Here is an 8,088-nt window from a genome sequence, read left to right as displayed (position 1 = left end):
TTATTGTGTTGAGAATTTTAACTTGTTGAATGGAATTGTATAAATTAAATGTAAATTTTCTTATGCATTTAAGGATTTATTGCATGGATTTGAGGATTGTAAATTTTAAGTTTGATGTGTTGCCAACCTTGAGCATGAATTTATAATGATTAAATATGTTAATGATTTGTAAACACTTTTATAAATAAAAATTGTTTTGAATATGATTTGAAACCACAGTTGACATGGCAATATATTTTGAATTCTCATTAGCTTGTCTAGTTAGATATCTCCTCCACTAGATGGGGTGAGTTCCTTCCTCTCTGGCTTGCTAGTTGGGGAAGAGTTTGGATGAGTACTCATATATACTAGCTAGTCTTTGTTCCTCCCTTTTAGCCTCGGTTATTGGGAGGGTTTGAAATGTCGTGGTGTACAACACGACATCTATTATAAATTTTGGGTCATGAGTTTAACTGTGTGAATTGTTGGCAACGCCCTTTAAATTATGCATAGTTTGATAAATTATGGTTGAAATAAATAATTTGTCAGTGATTTCAAATTTCTTTTTTGTATTGTTTCAGGATTTAAACGAAATATAGATAAATAGTTACGATTTGATTAAAATGTTATTCAAATGAATAATTTGCATGAATAAAAATATTAATTTCTGAATGTCATGAATTTTGAAAATTTTAGAAATTTAAAATTTTATTTGTTATGAATTGTCAAGCATAACTTGTATTAAGTTTTAAATTATTAGTTTGTGCACCACTGAGTTCACCACTCAGCGATAGCTTTGTATGCTGTCGCAGGTGAAAGAAAATATAAAGCAACTGAGTGAGATTACTAAAAGATACTGTGAAACTATCTTCGGGTATATCATAGGTGTACCCTTGTACATTAGATTTTGATGTAATTCTGTAATTATATGTATGAAATTTCCTTTGAGCAGTTGTACCCACTCTTTTGTAATATACTTTTGGATTGTAATCAAATACAAATTATTGTAAGGTTATCTTGAGATTTTATGTACTTATAAAATTTTGCACTACTAAATTTTTAATGCTGCCATAAATGTAAATATTAATTTTGTTACCTTAATGAGATGTTTCAACGTTTGATTTAATTTAAACTGTGTACTAAGTTGCTTATGTTGATTTGTGAAATGAAACTGATTAATGGAGTTGTGATTGAGAAATATATTGGGAGTGTCTTTATTTTCAGGTTTTGAAGAACTATTTTCTCAAAATACAGATCTGCCGAAATTTTTGTAAAACTTGTGAAGATTTTAAATATCTAAAAATTTGATTTATGTTTGGACTTTAAATAAACATTTTTAATATCTGGAAAAATTTTACCCACTAATTTAAAAATGAATGAAAATTGTTTTAAAATCCCTTATAGTATATTTAATGGGTTATCGGCAGGCAAAGTACTGTAATTCATTAGGTGTACTGCGGTAGCATGTTACATCTTACGAGGAGTAGGGTGTGACAGGGTGGCTATGGCATGTTATGCTAGGTGTTAACCATATTCTATGAGCTACCTAAAATGATTTAGAGAAATCATTTATGGTAAGAAAGAGTTCTGATGATATTAAGAGTTGATATCATATCTCAATTACCAATTAGTGATGAGCCTAGAAAGTCACACACATACACAAGTAATCACGAAGTTAAATGTGATTTAATTAATTAATTAAAGAGTTTAATTGATTAATTAAATAGGTTTGGTTTGCAATTAGATTGTAAAGTCTCTAGCATAGCTTGAAACCAAATCTAGGTTATTGGATGTATGGTATAAGTTAAATTTATATTTAAAGTATTTAAATATGAATTTAATTATGAGAAATTAATTAATAGAGATTAATTAATTAATTTATATTTGATATAAATTGATTAGAAGAAGAGAAATAATTATTTTGGGTTGAGAACTCAAAATTAAGACACAAGAGTATTTTGATCATTTCACAGGGTGACATGTGGCACCATGAGATGGTGACATATGGCACTACACATAAGCTTGCCATTTATTTTTTAATCATGTAAGATGATCAAAGACAAGATTAAATCTAAGTTTGACACTTGGCACAATGTGATTGGGTCAATTAAACTAAGAGCTAATCAGAAGGTGACATGTGGCAAGGGTTTTAAGTGGTGACCTAACTATATAAGGAAAGGATGAAAAGAAATAAAAAAAGATAATTTGCTTATTCTCTCTTTGGTGCCGCCACCCAAAGGAGCCTCTTCCTCTCTTCTTCTTCATCTCTCACCAATTCAAAGAGAATTGCAAACATTCTCTTGAATTAAAAATACTAGAAATCATTTCTAGTGTCCTATATACATCTGTAATCTCTCAAAAGGAAAAACCTGAATTTCTAATTAATTGGAAAGGCTTGAGAAGCTATTCAAGGGGCTACCATTGGTGATCTTGGGGTGGACAAGCTAGAGGAACAACATCTGATGTCCTAAGCGCATTCCAAAGGTGCTAAACACACTGCAGTGCATCAAAAATGTTAGTGCACTTGTTCTTGATCTAATCTAGGGTTTTAATGAATTAATCTGTTAACTCTAAAATCTTAAATGAAAAACGTAGATCCAAAAACATATTAAAAGAGTTTTAATATGCTGTTTATCATTGAAATCAAATAGATAAAAATGAATCTTGCATGATACATGTGACTCTAGATGAAAAATTTTTGAATTCAATGATCTAAACTTATGTTTTTCATGCTTCTGCTCCTTCATAATTTGCCCACTTTAATAGGAATGTTCTCCAGTATTCCTACAAGATATTTAACAGATCTATCAGCCAATTGCAATGAGATTGTTATTGGTTTTAGTTCCCTGATCTCCAGCTTTTTGCATATCGATAGAGGCATTAAACTGTCGCTTGCTCCCAGATAGCAGAGGGCCCTATCTATTTTCTTGTCACCAATGAGGCAAGGTATGGAGAAGCTTCCTGGATCTTTCAATTTTGGAGGCAGTTTATTTTACAGTATGGCACTGCATTCCTTTGTTAGAGCTACTATTCCATAGTCTTCTAGCTTTCTCTTCTTTGACAGAATTTCCTTAAGAAATTTGGCATAGGATGGCATCTGAGAAAGTGCTTCAGTAAAGGGGATGTTGATGTAAAGCTTCTGTAAAACTTCCAAAAACTTTTCAAACTGCTTGTCCAATTTGGCTTTCTGAAATCTCTGAGGAAAAGGTAGGGGAGGCTGGTATGGTTCTAACAATTTCTTTGTCTTCCTTGCTTCCTCTTCCTGATCTTTCTTAGCTTTTTCCTCCTTTTTCTCTGCTTAGTCTTTAGATTTTTCTATGGTTTCCTCTGTCAGTTCTACCTCTGGTTGTACTAGAGTTCTCCCACTCCTCAGTGTAACTGCCTTACAATGCTCTCTTGGGTTCATTTCTGGTTGGCTAGGCAGTTTGCCAATAGCCTTACTTGAAGAGCATGCTTGCTGAGCGATCTGATTCTCTAGCATCTTGTTGTGAGTAGCAAGTTGGTCCACTCTGGAAATCAGCTGTTTAATCAATTCAGTTTGTTGTTATTGAGCTGCTAGGAACCCTTCCATTATGGTTTCCATAGTCATTTTTTATTTAGGTTATTGAGGTTGGAGAAGTAGTGATGACTATGCAAAGTTTTGTCCTCTGTTCTTAAATCCAGGGAGTGCTAGTGGTTTGTACCCTTGTTGCTTGTTTATTGGCTGGTTCTGCTGATTGGACCATGAGAAATTTGGGTGGTTCCTCCATCCAAAGTTGTAAGTATTTGAATATGGATTGTTGGGCTGCCTCTGGTTGAAGTTTCCTCCATTATTCACATAGTTCATCTGTTCTGAGGAGGGTTCATTGAAATTGTTGTATTCTAAACTCATGTATCCTCTTCCATAGCTGTCTTCAGGTTGACTGTTTGTACCAACTGTGTTGGCTTGCATTCTTTCGAGTTTCCTTATGAGCTTATCAAATTGAGCATTTATCATGCTTAGGGCGTCTACTTCTAGTACCCCTGTAGTTTTCCTTGCATTTCCTCTTTCATTTGACCACTCATAATTATGGTATGGAACCCTTTCTTGAAGTTCAAGTGCTTGTGGCACTATTTTCTCTGTTAGATTACCCTCTGCAGCTGAATCGACTATGCTCCTTGTAGAGGGTAGTAATCCATTTAGAAATTTTGCACTAATAACCAATCTTCTGTACTATGGTGTGGACATTCCCTCTACAGGTCTTTGTATCTTTCCCATGCATCATAGAGTGATTCTCCTTCCTTTTGTCTGAAGGCGTTGAGCTCAAGCCTCAATTTTGTAGTCATTGCAGGTGGAAAATACCCTGCTAGAAAAGCTTGAGAGAGGTTCTCCCAAGTAGTGAATGTTCTAGCTGGTTGAGAAAGTAACCACTTCCTTGCTCTGTCTCAAAAGGAGAATGGGAATGCTCTGAGTCTTATTGCTTGATCAGACACTCCATTCATCTTGAATGTATCACATAGGGCAAGAAAGCATTGGAGGTGATAGTGTGGGTCTTCTGTGGGTGAACCTACAAACTGGGTTTATTGAAACATTTGGAGCCATGCTGGTTTTAATTCAAAGTTGTTGGCTTCCACTGTGGGTCTAGTGACACTAGGCTGAAATCCTTGGACATATAGAGCTCCATAATCTCTCAAGAGTCTTGGTCTGTCATTATTATCGCCCATGGTTGGAAATTCAGGATCTCCTTGACTGTGCTCTTGATGTTTCCTTTCTCTCCTGATGGCTTTCAGAGTTCTGTCTATCTCCAAATCACAGTCCAAAATTTCTTCTTCTGGCCTTATTCTGGTTATATACCAGATTGAGCACCTGAGAGAAAAAAAGAAAAATATAACCAGTAAAATTAAACTAAACAATAAATATAATTGCCTAAATCAGCTAAATTCCTTATCGCTTGATATTACTAAAGCCAAAGAATTCCCCGGCAATGGCGCCAAAAACTTATTTGCCTGGTTTTACAACCACGCAAGTTCACGGATCGCTAACAAGTAATAAAGTGATAAGTAGAGTATCGTTCCCACGAGGACCTTTTGTTTAGCAAGTACCAACCTACATAGTAATTTTGACTATCTAGGCTATCGAATATTTAGGGAGTGAAGTTTGTTAACTTTAAACACTAGAATAGTAAACTTAAAATGAAGTAATCTATTTTTGGAACAATTCTGGAGTTAAGATTTCACACTTAAATCTTATTAGGGATGTTATCTCGTTTATTTACTGAATTGAGGATCATTTTTCTTGATGGAAATTAGCCTTAAGTTATCCTAAATCCTATCTCAAGGCATCTAGGGTGTATTTTAATTAACTCAAACCCTACTTTCGTGGTGATCAAATTAATTAAAATCCTTTAAGACCTTCGACCAATTTTTAGGTTCCACAAAGGTATTAGCCTATGTCTAGGTCAGATTTCTTAGGTTCAAGATCTTGATTTTCTAATGTTAATCTTCACCTTATAGTCCTTCAATCAACATCTACAAATCATGTTTAAGTGGATACCATCACATAGCATGCATTAGGATCACAAGAAATTAAATCAAGAAACGAATCTCAAATCCAGTGAATAACACTTAATGTTCATCCATAATAATAATTACAAGCATTACTTTCCCAAATCCAGAATAAGGAAACTACTCACTCATGGTGAGTTCAGCAAACATCATGCTAAAAGGTAAAAACAGTAAAAAGAAAATCATGTAACAGAAATAAAGCAATAGAAATTTGTCTAGGGAGATGAAACAAAGGAACCGAAGAGAGTTTGCAGGTTTGATCTTGTGGAGCTTCAGTTGGAAAACTTCTTTTGGTACTGATGCGGAGCCCGACAGTAGCTGCCTTCAGCAGCACTCCCTGCGACCATTCTCTCTTTTGATGTTTTCTTTTCTATTTATATTGGTTGCTCTAGGGTTAGGTCACTTTGAGTCCAAAGGGCCTTAGGAGTCTCGTTTTTATCCGAAAACAGGAGGGGAATTCGAGTTATAAAACTGGCTATAACATAGCACACAGCCTGTGTGTCACTACACGGGTCCCATAATATAGGGCCGTGTAACTTACTGGAGGAGAATTGTGAAATCTTGTTTTGGCACAGAAGGTTACACGGGTCTGTGCCAACTACATGGGCCTAGTTACATAGGCCATGTACTATTGTTCCCATAAGGTTTTTCAAGCTTGCGCCCGATAGAGACTTACACAGGTCTACTTACACGACCCGTGTACTTGTGCTTCTCATCGATTCTCTTGGCTTTCTTCTAGAAGAGAGTTATATGGGTTTGAGGCTTGGTTTACATGACCCGTGTACTTTGTATCAGCAGCAGTTCTCTATCTCTTGACTCCTCCAAGCTTTCCTTTGTATTCCTATGCTTTTGGGGCTTCACCCAAACACCTGAAATGATGCAGAAAAAATAGAATTAAGGGCTTTACAATAGAAATTACAAAAACTCATGAAATCAACTATTATGCATGAAAATACTTGCCTAAATGCTATGAAATATTATGCAAATGTGTTTAAAAACATATGTACAATTCAAGTGTATCAATATGAACATCTCAAATAAATGTGTAATAATGTGTAATTGCCCATAGTATACCTATACTTATTTATTTAGTTTGTATCAATTGGTATACCAATTAGGGACTACAGATAGCAGTACTGCCCATAGGAATAATCATTCATAGATAAAATATGTCTAGCATGATTGTTCTACAGGCTTTATGCCTGCCCGTTGGCCAATGAGCCTAATATTGTATCTGGCTTAAATGCCTATTTGCAGGCTTCATGCCTGACATGACTGACGTATACTAGATAAACATATGACTGTCTAACTAGTGTACTCCCGTGTATCCAACTTTTATAATTTGTTATAGATTTCTTGGGCACTGAAAATGATAAATTAAGACTGCATATACAATAAGTAAACAGAAAAGATTCCAATAATTTTAATTGTTTCCAACATGCAATAAAAATGTAAAATACCTAGAAATTATGAATTGCCATATAGAACTATTATTTCAATTGTTCATTTATTGCTATTATAAATTATGCACCACTAAGCGTTATGCTTTGTGCGTTGGTTTTCCATCTTGTAGGTATTAGAGACCTGTCCGAGCAGCCGTAGCAGTAATAATAATAGTGCTCATACAGAGGCCGATCAGATTTGCCAGTGTCTACTAGTCACCTCGATAGTTGTAACTTTGTTGGTAGGGCCATGTATGTCTAGATTTTGTCTTTTTGTTCATTGTATATAAAAACATGATGTATTTCATTTTGGATTGTAATTAAACTTTGAGATTGTAATGAAGACTTGTAAATTTCTATCTATGAATTTCTATATGAATGAAATAGAGGATACCTTTTAAAGATATCATAAATAACTGTAAATGATATGATATAATAGAATATGATATGATAATGTGTGAAATAAATATGAACATGTTAACAGGTAATTAGTGGAACTCGCCAGATGCTAACAAAACAGAGGAGGCTCTGTCTGGGTCTCCACAGAAACAAGTTGTACAAAAAAAAATTTCTACACATGGATTACCTGTTAAATAATATTAAAAAATTTTACAATGGATATGATAAGACAAGATAGGGTGCTCCGGTACTGAATGTGACACTTTTTGCTCGGTTATACAGCAGACGGGTAAGGGGCATCACATTTAGTGGTATCAGAGCAGAGGTTTAGGCGGTCCTAGACCTAGATAGTCAGAAATAGATAAGAGTACATCACATGCATGGGCCTTTAAATAGATTTGAGGTGACACTAATGTAGATATGTTCTTTGTCTATTTTATAGAATCGATGGCATCTGATTCTTCAGAGCACGGACCTCCAGGACTGATAGAGGAGGAGGTAGAGAGTCAAGCACCCACACCTGCTCCGAGTAGGGAGTGAAGCAGTAGAGCCGAGTCATCCTGTGGTACTGCAGGGAGAGCACAGTAGGCCTTCATAGAACAAATAACTCAGCTACTCCGTCAGGTCACCGGAGCTATACCACAGCCACAGCCATAGCCACCACCACCACCTGTATAGCCACCACCGCTCCCACAGCCACTACCTGTACATAGATCCCCACTAGAGAGACTGCGAAAGTATGGGG

This window comes from Hevea brasiliensis, chromosome 18, assembly GCF_030052815.1.
Source record: "Hevea brasiliensis isolate MT/VB/25A 57/8 chromosome 18, ASM3005281v1, whole genome shotgun sequence".
NCBI classification, from domain to species: Eukaryota; Viridiplantae; Streptophyta; class Magnoliopsida; order Malpighiales; family Euphorbiaceae; genus Hevea; species Hevea brasiliensis.
The sequence above is the reverse complement of the archived record's forward strand: the minus strand, read 5'-3'. Positions refer to the sequence as shown.